At 39.6% G+C, this 12083-nt stretch overlaps 1 pseudogene; it reads right to left on the bottom strand.

Annotated features, from left to right (window-relative positions):
* Positions 1-209: 209 nt before the first annotated feature.
* On the bottom strand, positions 210-2877 carry LOC120288136 (annotated as a pseudogene).
* Between the last annotated feature and the right edge of the window lie 9206 nt (positions 2878-12083).

Here is a 12083-nt window from a genome sequence, read left to right as displayed (position 1 = left end):
AGGGATTCTTTGGATGTTAATGTTCATTCAATGGATTGGGTCTATAAATGATTACCTTATTGTATTCTGAAAAATCAAAATGAGGAGAAACATGAAAATCATGAGAGCCACTATAAGGACTTAATGGGAAAAAATAACTATGGGGGAGAGGGAGGAGAAACATGAATCCTGGATCGAGGCAAAGTATTCACCTTCTTAACTTGTATGAATTTATTGGAAAAGAGCATTTGATTCAGGCAAAAAGCAACATAATAAAGTACAGAACCTCCTCTCAGCACCACTTGATTATCGTTCCGCTCTAACTCAATACTACTACAAAACACGAACGTCACAGCCAAAATCGCAGAGCATGACTTGCAAATCATGCTCAGCGGCTATGAATGATGAAAGACATACATATGTAGTACCATAACTCACACCCACATTACAACTTGAGGAAAACGAACTCCTCAATTGCAGAGATGTCCCCGATCCTCTTCAGAGTCTCCTTGCTGGGCTGGTCATCAACTCCAATTGCCATCATGGCTTGCTTTCAGCGGTGCAATCCTACCAACGCTCATGAAACTGACATTGACATTCTCTTCTCCCAAAATGCTTCCTACTGTGCCAATCATACCTGGCTGATCAACTTGCCTGCACAATATGATGCTTCCTCCAAGCTCACATCCACTTCGAAAGATCCCACCTTTGTGAGATGTGGGATCCCATCCTTCACCCACCCCTCAACCGTGATCTCCCCAGAATCTGAAATGGCGCTGGCAAATCTTGATTCCACATTTGCAATCTGAACCTGGACATACTCAAGAGGACTCTCTGGTGAACCATCTAAGATGACCCGCTCCTCTGTTATTCTCAGTCCTCTCTGCTTAGCAGTAAAATCTGCATTGACCAAGTTCACAAAGACATCGGATATGGGTTCAATTATACCCTTAGTAATCATAGCACGGAGTAGTCTAGTGTCGAGATCATCAGGTGCTCTTGCAGAAGCATATGTCACTTTTATGGTTTTTACACCACTCCCACCCCCAACTAATTGAACGGCCAATCTCCCAAGCTTCTCAGCAAGTACAACAAATGGTTTCAGCTCTGTAAGAACCTGCAGCCAAAAAGGAAATGTATAAAGAACTCAAGATTTATGTTACTCAAGCATATCTTGAGCCAAGTTCTGCCTTCTGGATCTTAAACAAAGCACCCTCAGCCATCAAAATCGTCATTACAGTCATCCAGAGTTACTTGTCTATCACACCACATTATTGACCCACTTCCTAAAGGAATCGACCAAGGGGAAGCATCTCTTATAGTCTTCAAAAGCTCACTTCCTCTGCTCATCTTGTACTGAGAGGAAGCTGGATTTGGGCCAAAGCCAAACATCAACGAAATTAAACAATTGTATACATATCGGATGATTCCAATCAACCACCTCAGTAAAAAATGTTTGCCAGAAAAGATCAAACTTCTACTGAGCACTGACAATTATTCTCCTCCACGGTACATATCAAACAATTGGGCCAGCATATTTTACGGTCCTCAAAATCTCACTTCCTCTATTCATCTCATACAAAGAGGAAGCTGGATTTGGGCCAAAGCCAAACATCAATGAAATTAAACAATTGTACACATATCAGAAAATTGCAATTGATCGCCTCAGAACAAATCTTTGCCAAAAAAGATCAAACTTCTAGAGAGCACCCATAGTCATTCTCCTCCAAATCACTAGTTAGTTTCTTTTGCTTTATTTGATTGGTTAAGTAGCATCTCTTCTTTTCTCTTTTCTTTACCAACTTCTCTGGTTTTTTTGTTTGGAAGGCGGAGAAAAAGAGACAAAAAGAAGAGCTTCGTCTAGAAAAAGAAGAAGAGAGACGAAAAGCTGCAGTGGAGAAGGCCACTGCTCGCAGAATTGCCAAGGAATCCATGGAGATATGTCAAATACTGAGAGCACATATATTGAAGATTGAGAGGAAACAGATTGGAGGATAAAAAGTTAGAAGTAGACCAAGAGATGCCAAACAGCCAAGTTGTAGAAAAAGTTCTTGATACCTCAGCAGGAACCATCGGCGCATTGACAGCAATAGCAGCCAACTCTCTTTTTAGAGCTCCAATGACAGCTTCAGCAATTTCAATAGCCACTCCTTCCTGGCATGTCAAGTGACCGTTTTATATGCTTTCTAATAATATAGAGAAAGTTAAAGTTGGGTAAATTGTAACTGTTCACAAACCTGTGCTTCTGTGGTACTGGCTCCAAGGTGTGGGGTCACCGTGACCCTCTCGTGTTGTACCAACTTGCTGTCCTTCGCTGGTGGCTCCTCTGTGAAGACATCAAGTGCCGCCTGCAACAAGGCTAGTATGTGCTTCACCTCCCAAGGCAACAAGAAGGAAACTCAACATTTCAGATATGAGATAGCAATACCTGAGCAACAGTTCCAGCATCCAATGCCCTCACAAGAGCTTCTTCATCAATCACTCCTCCACGAGCAACATTGACAATTCGAACTCCTTTCTTCATCTTTGCAAAAGTCTCATCATTGAGAACCTTTGATGTAGCAGGTGTCAGGGGCATGTGTAATGAAATGAAATCTGCAGTTGCTATGGCTTCATCAAAGCCCACAAGTTCCACCCCCACCGCGCGTGCTCGATCTGCGGGGCATAAGGGTCATGTGCAATCACATGCATACCAAGACCTTTGGCACGACGTGCGACTTCTGATCCAACCTTTCCAAAACCCATAATGGCAAGCGTTTTCCCAACAAGGGACACACCCACATATTTGTTTCTTTGCCACTTTCCTGCATCAAGCAAAACAACCATATGTCAAAGACCAACATTGGTATAGCCTTAAGAAAATGTTGGCAACTCACTTTGTCCCCTATAAAACTTAAGCATTGATATAACTAAGGAGGCAAAATCCAAAAAACCCGTGCATGTCCTACCAATAGTAGCATGACAAGCTGCTTTAGCTCTTGTTTACTGATTGCACAACTCAATTATTCTTCTAGTTTTGCTTTATGGTATGATGTTGAGCAAACATGCATAGTGGTTGAAATTGCTATTCATATTGATCGTGCAGTGCCAAAGGTCAATTCCTTATCTCTAAAGACTTGAAGGCAACCCCTTGCTTGCAGCGGCCAATTCCATCAGCTCCAGCTGTTCATCCTCCATAAGCTCCATGGATTCCTTGGCAATTCTGCGAGCAGTGGCCTTCTCCACTGCAGCTTTTCGTCTCTCTTCTTCTTTTACTTGACGAAGCTCTTCGTTTTGTCTCTTTTTCTCTGCCTTCCAAACAAAAAAACCAGAGAAGTTGGTAAAGAAAAGAGAAAAGAAGAGATGCTACTTAACCAATCAAATAAAGCAAAAGAAACTAACTAGTGAAAATGCAATATCAAGCTCAAATACTTACCATGAAAGTCAGACGATGCATGCCATACTTCCTCCACCTCTATGCCCAAAAGAAGAAAACCACATATCTTAGATTCGTTCTGGTAGATCAGATCACAACAAACTATTTGGTTTGCTCGTACCTTAGGATCCGTGCAGGGAGTGTAGTCTTGGTAGTCTAAGCTACACTCAGGAAACGAGACAAACTTCATCTGAAGTGGAGCAAAAAGAAACCACAGATAATCAAGGAAAGCAAACTAATTGGACACGCTTCATGTGATTTCATAATTCCTTGAGATGAGAGGCATTCCCCAATTCAGCTGTCGATAATACTTTTTATTCATCGATGTTAGCTCTTCAGAATAACTGTTGACTTTCAAAAAGAAAAACTCACAATTAAAAGAGAACAGGCAACAAAAGGAAAAGTTAGAACTCGAAAGATCTTCATTAAGCATCAATCTTTACTTTAGGCAGCACTTGGCAGGAAGAAGATGAGTTAAAAAGAACTTCAGCCTATCGTCAACGGGAATTAAAACCAACAGGCAAAAATGCTCGAGACTGTATCCAAGCTCCTAGTTTCTCTCATTGAAATGCCCTTCTGTAACTGCTGGAAAGACCTTACAAAAAGATATACAAGAAATTCCTGCTTTACTCTAATAACAGCCACAATCATAGCAGAAAGTTAAAGCCTGACTACAAATTGAAGCAAATGAGCTAAAGCCCCCAAAAATTTGGAAGAACTCCACACATTAAATGGTTGGATGAGACTAAATTCACCACATTATAAGGATAACAAGTCTCAATAGATAACTGCTTGCCTCCAAACTCTCGCCGACTTTAAGAATTAGATCCTCCTCCTCGCATTTCAAGTCTTCCTTTCGTAATATTCATTCATGTAGCGGTCAATTTTAAATCGTATATTTTTTTGTTAATACTTTGCAAGAACTAATATTTCTTGCTGAATCACTCAATAGTTAATTGAATATACCCAGTCCATGCGGCTTGGTGTGCTGAATGTTGGATAGGTCCTGCACAGAATAAAGCAGAAATAGTACTGGGAAGTAGAAGCTAACTCTTATTGAATCACTTATTTTGTGAATCAAGTCAATGAACATTTTCATGCATAGGGGTTTCCTTCCATGTTTGTGTGTTGATCGTTCTGTTTTGGGGTCATTTGGGAGCTTTACTGTGGGTGCCGTATATATTCAATTCTATTCACCTTTGTTTTATTGATTATATTTAGATGAGTTTAATCATGATAGTTTCCACTTTAAATGATTGGATTGGATGGAATGATATGGCGTGTTATAGCTCATGTCTAGCAGTGTAGAATTGATTCCTGCTTGCTGTGCAGGTGGGGATCAGAAACTTGCTGATGAGCCCACCTTGGATGGTAAAATGCTCAGCTTTGAGACTGAATAGGAAGAGGAGGAAATCTCTTGACAAGGAATTGAAAAACCAAGATAGAAATTGAGCGGAAGGATTGAAATAAACCAAGGGCAGAAATTGGCTTAAGCGAGAGTCTGCTATGGTGCAAAGACAGGAGATTTAAAAAGAAAGATGAGGACCTTGAGTCAATGTTGAAATTATTAAAGAGAAGGAGAAGTCCATGAAAGCTGAGGAGAAAATTGTGATTCTAGGTCTTTTTGTAAATTAGAGGGATTGGAGTTGTTGTTAGGAGAGAAAGAAGGATAAATTGCTTTGGAGTAGGTTGTTCATTTCCTGGCTGCAGTTTTCCATCCAAATCTCACCCCTATTTTCGAGTGCAGTTGTTCTCATTGGTTGAGTCCCAATTTGCAGATGTGTTTCGTTCATCGAAGCATTAGCGGTGGAACATTGAACTGTCTTGGTTGAAGCAGATACACTAAGGAAGTGATTTTCATGAGTGTTTGTTGATGCTACTATGGAGTTGTCGCATTTATCAGTGGAGAGCCAGGAACTCAAGCATTCGATCTCTTCCTCTTGTTGATGCTGTGATTCAAACTGTAAGATTCACAGTTGAGCACTGCTTCAAGGATGTAAGACTCTCAGTAGAATCCTTTGAGTTGCATCTGAGATTTATGTGCTCCGGATAAGTGGTTCAGTGGACAAGAGCTCCTTCCTATGATGGACCTCTAGATCCAGTGGGGTCCATTATGCAGCAGCTATAGTTGATGGTTTAGATTTTAGAATTATATGTTGGATATGTGGTGGCTCTGGTATATTCTGATCGAAGAATTTGAACTTTCACCAACTTCTTGGCCCTTGATGTAATTGGTTCATTTTAATCAATAGAAAGTCGGTTTACTGCAAAATTCTCATTTGCAGATAATTAGCAATGTTTACTGTGTAAGTTTGAGTTGATTGTAACGATGCATATTCGCACCTTCTTTCCTGGAAAGTGGTGTGTATTTGGTGTTAGGATATATAAACCCTCTAATAACAAAATATTTTTCAACAAGAAATATTATTACACTGGCTACAATGGCTCCTTTTCTCCTGAACAAGCTGCCGCATATGATAAATAGTTTCAAGGAAACTCATTCTAGCAAACACCTCTCGTTAATCAAAAGAGCACACCGAAATCAACATTGAGTGCAGATCCAACAGATTTTCAAACTCAGACCCCACAATCATATCACAATTACAAGACCTAAACATCATCCCCTTGATCTAACGACAGGGCTTAAGTCCCCCAGTACATTCAGGACGTAGTAATCAGACAATGTGAAGTGATGGTTATTGTCCTATGTCGTCATCCCCGTGGCTATAGGGTTCACGTCATCCGTACTGGGTAACTTTTGCTCATGGTTCACTGATGAGAAAGTAGAAGAAAAGAGATGGGGCTGTCGTTGTTGGCTTGCTTGGCAATGAGGCTAGTGTTGCCACTGAAGAGGATTGAGGAGAATCCTAGGGGCTTGGTGAATCGAGGACGATTGGGGGATTCGGCGATGGGGTTTCCTCAAGTGTGGTGGCCGTAGCATACGGTCTTGTAAACAGGTGGGTCATTCTGCATCTTTGGACTTCTTTGGTTGCTAGACATCCCGATCGAATCTGAAAGTGCACCAAGTAGGCGCCTGCAAGTGACCCACTCAGGCTTTAATCTAAGCAATAACATTAATGATCACTTAATTGAAGATTTTGGGGTTTGGAAATCAAATCAAAATAACCTGAAAAAATAATAATCACATCTGAGTAGACGATAAAAAGAAATAATGTGCTTGTTTCAATTAGATTAAGAATTATGTCGCATTATGGTAAGATGAAGTTAAAATTTAGCAAATTAGAACAACCTCTTTAAATTATAACATGGCAAGAGGCAATGACCATCTAATTATCTGCTTAATCATTCATCATGAGAGAAGCATAAATAGTTTAGCCAATCAATAGAATGGATGTGTTTCCTATTAATTTGAAGCCACGAATTATCGTAAGGATTCCCACGTAATATATGTATAAGACATCAAGCAATAATTTCTCTCTACTTTATACATAATTTTCCTCAATATATATAAATAAGAAATTTAGGAATATGAATATGCATTTATTGTTTGTGAAGTACCTGAGGAATTCCACGACTGAGAATCAATTTGTGAACATATTCCCTCCGTAAGTACCAGTCATCGATCAAAATATGGTCAGTCTTATTTGTGTAACCGAAGTTTTCTACAGAAAAATGAGTAATTCGCACTTCATGTTAGAATTATTATATCCATATTATCTCTTAACTAATAACAAAACAAATAAAAAAACATATATGAGAAATTAATGACAATGGATGTATCTTTTGGTGAAGTACTCGGGTAATTCGGAGTTGAAAATCAACTACTGATCATATTTCCTCCATTGATGCCGTCATTGATCAATTAGGTCTAGTCTTGTCCACGTATCTTAAGTCCTTCTGCGCAAAGTGAGTAATTCTCATTTTATGATAGAACTATATATATAAGCCTCTTTCATCCTCTACCCAATAACAAAATAAATGAAATAGCAAAACAATCATTTATTCTCTGCAAGTTAGACAAGCTAGTTATATTCAATCATCATCTGTCAAGTCATGTCTCAAAAATCATATTAATAGCAATCCTCCTATTTTTGAGTGTGTCTGCCACATTAGTAAAAGTCGACGCTTTATCCTTGATTACTTTGATAAGATGGTTCTTTAAGGTTGGAATTGCCGTTTCCTCCTAAAAGGATGCTATTCCTCTTCTTTCCAGATCGGGTGACATAAAGCTCCAAAGGAGAATCTAGCAATGCACGGTGAAATTTGTTGCCAGAGAAATTTCATTGCCCAGAGGTTATTCGTCTCGGACCCGTTACTACCGAGTAAGATTGCATCTTGCCGCCTAAAACAAGGCTAGACTAGAAGTGAAGCGACAGCCAAAGAACAAGTGGTCAATGGAATCCGGCCTAGAGTTATAGAAGCACAAACTGCATTGTGATTCTACCATAGGAGGCAACGGAACTTGGAGTTGGGAGCCGGTTCCTCACCATGAGCCAGTTGAATTGATACCGATGAGTGATTGTGTTGCTCCAAATGAATGCGGCCTGGGCACCTTGGGCTCTTCCGCCTAATGGTCTCCCACGTAGAGGCTATTGAAAATAAGCCCAAAGAGTTCTCTTGCCGGCGAAGCAATCGAGGTTATGAAAGATAGGTAAGGATGCCCCCAAGACTCCAACAAGGCCTTCAACACTGTCAGAGAAGCCAAGAGCAGTCTGCCCGTCGCCTGTCTGGAGAGTCCAGAACTCTAAATGAGTGCATCCAAGAACCATGAGTTAATGGGGCCTCTAGGGTGCTAGTGATCAAACCATAGTGAAATCGCACGGCCGTCTCCAATTCTCCAGCGGAAGAGATGCCAGAAGCCCCTCCTGAGTTGAAGGATCTTTTTCTAGGCCCACAAGCATAAGGATATCTTAGCTATCCAAAAATTTCTCCTTTTAAAAAGGTGGAGCGGATCCGAAATAATTTTGTTTTGTCTTCCATTTTTCCTAAATTCTAGAGATCTTCACTGTCATTTCAAACATGTGATACTCACCTTATATGTAATTGTTCTTCCCAAAAAGAACCTTCACTTATGTTTTCTAAACTATGAAACTCCACTTGAATAGATAACCATTTATCGTCTTGTTTGGGATCAGGCTAGTGTTGACAGGCGAGGATGGAGGAGTCCCCAGGGCTTGATGAATCCAGGTTGATTGGGGGCCTTTGAGGATGAGGTTCTGCAAGTGTGGCGGCCTCAGTATATGGTCCTGTAGACTGGCGGGTCATCCATCTCTTGGACCTGCTTGGTTGCTTGACATCCCTGGTCGATGTTGTGATCGCACCTGTAGGGTTCACCGCAAGTGCCCCCCAAACACAGCTTTAATCACAAGAAATAACACATTATTTGTAATTGTTCATCATGAGAGAAGCATAAATAATTTAGCCAAGTTGATAGATGCAATGTTTCTTATTAAAATTTGAAGACATAACTTACGGTAAAGATCCCCCATGATATTTGTTTTACACATCAAGCAAGAACTGATTTTTCTCTACTTTATCCAATATTTTTCTCCAATATATGCATATATTCGAGATATTTTGAAAAAGGTATATTATTTTTGAAGTACCTGATGAATTCAGAGTTGAGAATCGTTTTTGACCATATTTCCTCCATTGGTGCCCATCGTCAATCAAATTATGGTGTCCGTGTATCTAAAGTCTTTCTGTGCAAAAATGTGTAATTTTACATTTTATGTTAGAATTACATACACACACACACACACACACACACACACACACACACACACACATATATATACATATAATATTTAGCTCCATGTAAAATCATTTTGATGCTCTGCCCAATAACAAGATAAATGAAATAACAAATAAACGACTTATATTCTCTGCAAGTTAGACAAGCTCGTTATAATTCAATCATGATCTGTCAAGTTGTGTCCCAAAATCATATGAACTGTGAAACCATCTTTTCATGTCTTTCTCATTATCCTAAATTCTAACATCTTCACGCTATCATTTTCAAACATGTGATGCTCACCTTAAATGTGATCGTTCTTCCCAAAAAGAAACATGTGATTTGTCCTTATTTCCACAATTCTCTCACCTTTATCTCTCTCTCAATCGCCTTTCAGCTGAGCTCTCATCTGCAGCCCTCTATCACGGGCATCACAGTCGCGGCACATCAGCTCTGGCCCTCCCTCGCACTCACTGCCTCGTCACCTGTTTGCCTTTTCGCTTTGGTTGCCTCCGGTTATGTAGTGATCGTTGTGTCCAATTTATGAACAGCAAAGCAATCTTTTCAAGTCTTTCTTCTTCCTAAGTTCTAAGAGATCTGTCCACTTACATGAAAAACACAATTTCGGTGCTTAGTTACCTTTTATTGTAACATCCGCAGCGATCTCTGGGGACCGGGGTCTCGCTGCTCTCCTTAGAGTCCTCGGACTTGGCGCAGGCCATGATGGACCTGCGAGACCTCGTTGGGCTCGGCCTGGCTCAGCGGCAGCAGGGTTTTTGTTGAACGACTTGATGACATTGTTGAGCAGATCTTCGACGGACGCAGGGTGCCGGACGTCGCTGCCATCGCCAGCTTGAGAGAGGGCATTGAAGAGATCTTGGAGCTTCTTCGCAGATTTCTGGCCATGGAGGAGTTCTTTCATGGCATCCTTGCAGCTCGAGGGGTGGTTTGTCAGGCCAAGAGGGACGATACATCGATGAGCGTGATTGTTGCAGTGATTCTGGTGTTATGTAGACCGATTTCGTGGGCCCATCCGAAACTGAGAACTGCCACTAAGGGCTGATTTCGGTTCCCGATCACCCCTAAGTGCACCTGCAGTAAGTTTCTGCTAATGCCCCAAACACAGCTTTAATCACATGCATTAACACATCATTAACTTAATTGTTCATCATGAGAAGCAAAATAATTTAGCCAAAAGTAGATAGAATGGACGTTTTCTTACTAGTTTTGAAGACATAACTTATGGTAAAGATCCCACGTAATATTTGTTTAGACATTGAGCAAGAATTGATTTCTCTCTACTTTATAAAATATTTTTCTCAATATATGCATATACATGAAAGTTTATGAAAAGGTATATCATTTGTGAGGTACCTAAGGAATCCAGGATCGAAAATCGAACTTTGACCATCTCCATCGATACCCATCCACAATCAAAATTCTAGTCCAAACTTGTCTTAGTATCCGAGAAGTCTTTTTGCGTAAAATGAGTAATTTCCGTTTCATGTTAGAATTGCTTAGACCCATATGTATAATTTAGCTCTATCAAAACCTATTTCATCCTTTGCCCAAAAACAAGATAAATGAAATAACAAAATAATAACTTATGTCAAACTTGTTAAAATGATTAATCAATTGTGTCCCAAAATCATATGAACGAATGTGAATCTTTTTATGTCTTTTCTTTTTCCAGAGATATTCACATCGTCATTTCAAACTCACGATGCTCACATTACATGTAATTGTTCTTCCCAAAAGAAACTTCACGGTTCTTTGAATAACGTAAAAATCCACTTAAAAAGATAAATTACTTTTCTTAAAAAGTGGGAAAAAAAAAAAAAAGAAGAAGAATTTTGGCCCTTATTTACCTCAGGACTGGGGACTTGATGCTCTCACTTCCCCCCGGAGACCTCGGACCTGATACAGGCGTTGATCGGACCTGCAAGACCTCTTCGGACTGGGCCTGCTCAATAGGGATAGGGTGCTGCCAAATGACCCTGATCAGATCTTGAAGGGTTTTCCTGTGTTATCGCCAGTCTGGTGAGCGTTGAAGAGATCTCCGGGCTTCTTCGGATTCTGGGCACGAAGAGCTCCTTGATCTCATGCTTGCGGCTTGAGGGAGGCTCTTAGGCAAGTGGAACAACTCCATAAACGAGAGAGGCCTTGTGCTTGCTTCATGATGATGGAGTGAAGGTGGAGAGAGAGAGAGAGAGAGAGAGCTACATTGGAGGGTAAAGCGAGAGAGATACAAGACAGACAGACAGAGTACAAAGCTCACCATCAATGCAAGAGGCCAGGAAGATACGTGGGAGGTGGTGCGAAAATACCATTTAGCCATCTAGCCACGAGGCACGTGGAAGTTTACAGTTAGGTTGATTGCAGATGATGTCATGATACATAGTAAATTCTTTTCTAATAAAAAAAAACAAAGAATATCTTGTCTTATTAGTATTATTATTTTTATAATTTTTATTCCGTAATGATGGGAATTATGATTTCATTCTCTGAAATGTCATGTTATGCATGTAACTCAAGATTATAATTATATGAAGCCTAAGGAGACCTTTATTTCATATTTATTCTTTTTCTATTAATATTGTAAGAAATAATTAAAAAATAATTAAGCGATTCTTCATAACTTTCATGATTCTCCACATTTTTTAGGATTGTGTGTATATATTTAACTATGCACACTTTATTTTACCTTAATTGATTGTAATTATATTATAATATTATGTAATCTTAAATATGTCATATTGTAAACATGCTCTTCATTATTAAATATGACATTAAAAAAATAATTAAGCGATTCTTCACTAGCTTTCATGATTCTCCACATTTTTGGGATTGTGTATATATTTAACTATGCACACTTTATTTTTTGTAAATGATATTATAATATTATGTAATCTTAAATAGTCATATTGTAAACATGCTCTTCATTATTAAATATGCATAAATTACACAATCCTTTTTCCCATATTTATCTTGGTA

Source organism: Eucalyptus grandis, chromosome 9 (assembly GCF_016545825.1).
Source record: "Eucalyptus grandis isolate ANBG69807.140 chromosome 9, ASM1654582v1, whole genome shotgun sequence".
NCBI lineage: Eukaryota > Viridiplantae > Streptophyta > Magnoliopsida > Myrtales > Myrtaceae > Eucalyptus > Eucalyptus grandis.
Note: the sequence above shows the minus strand (reverse complement) of the source record. Positions and strands in the feature narration are given on the sequence as shown.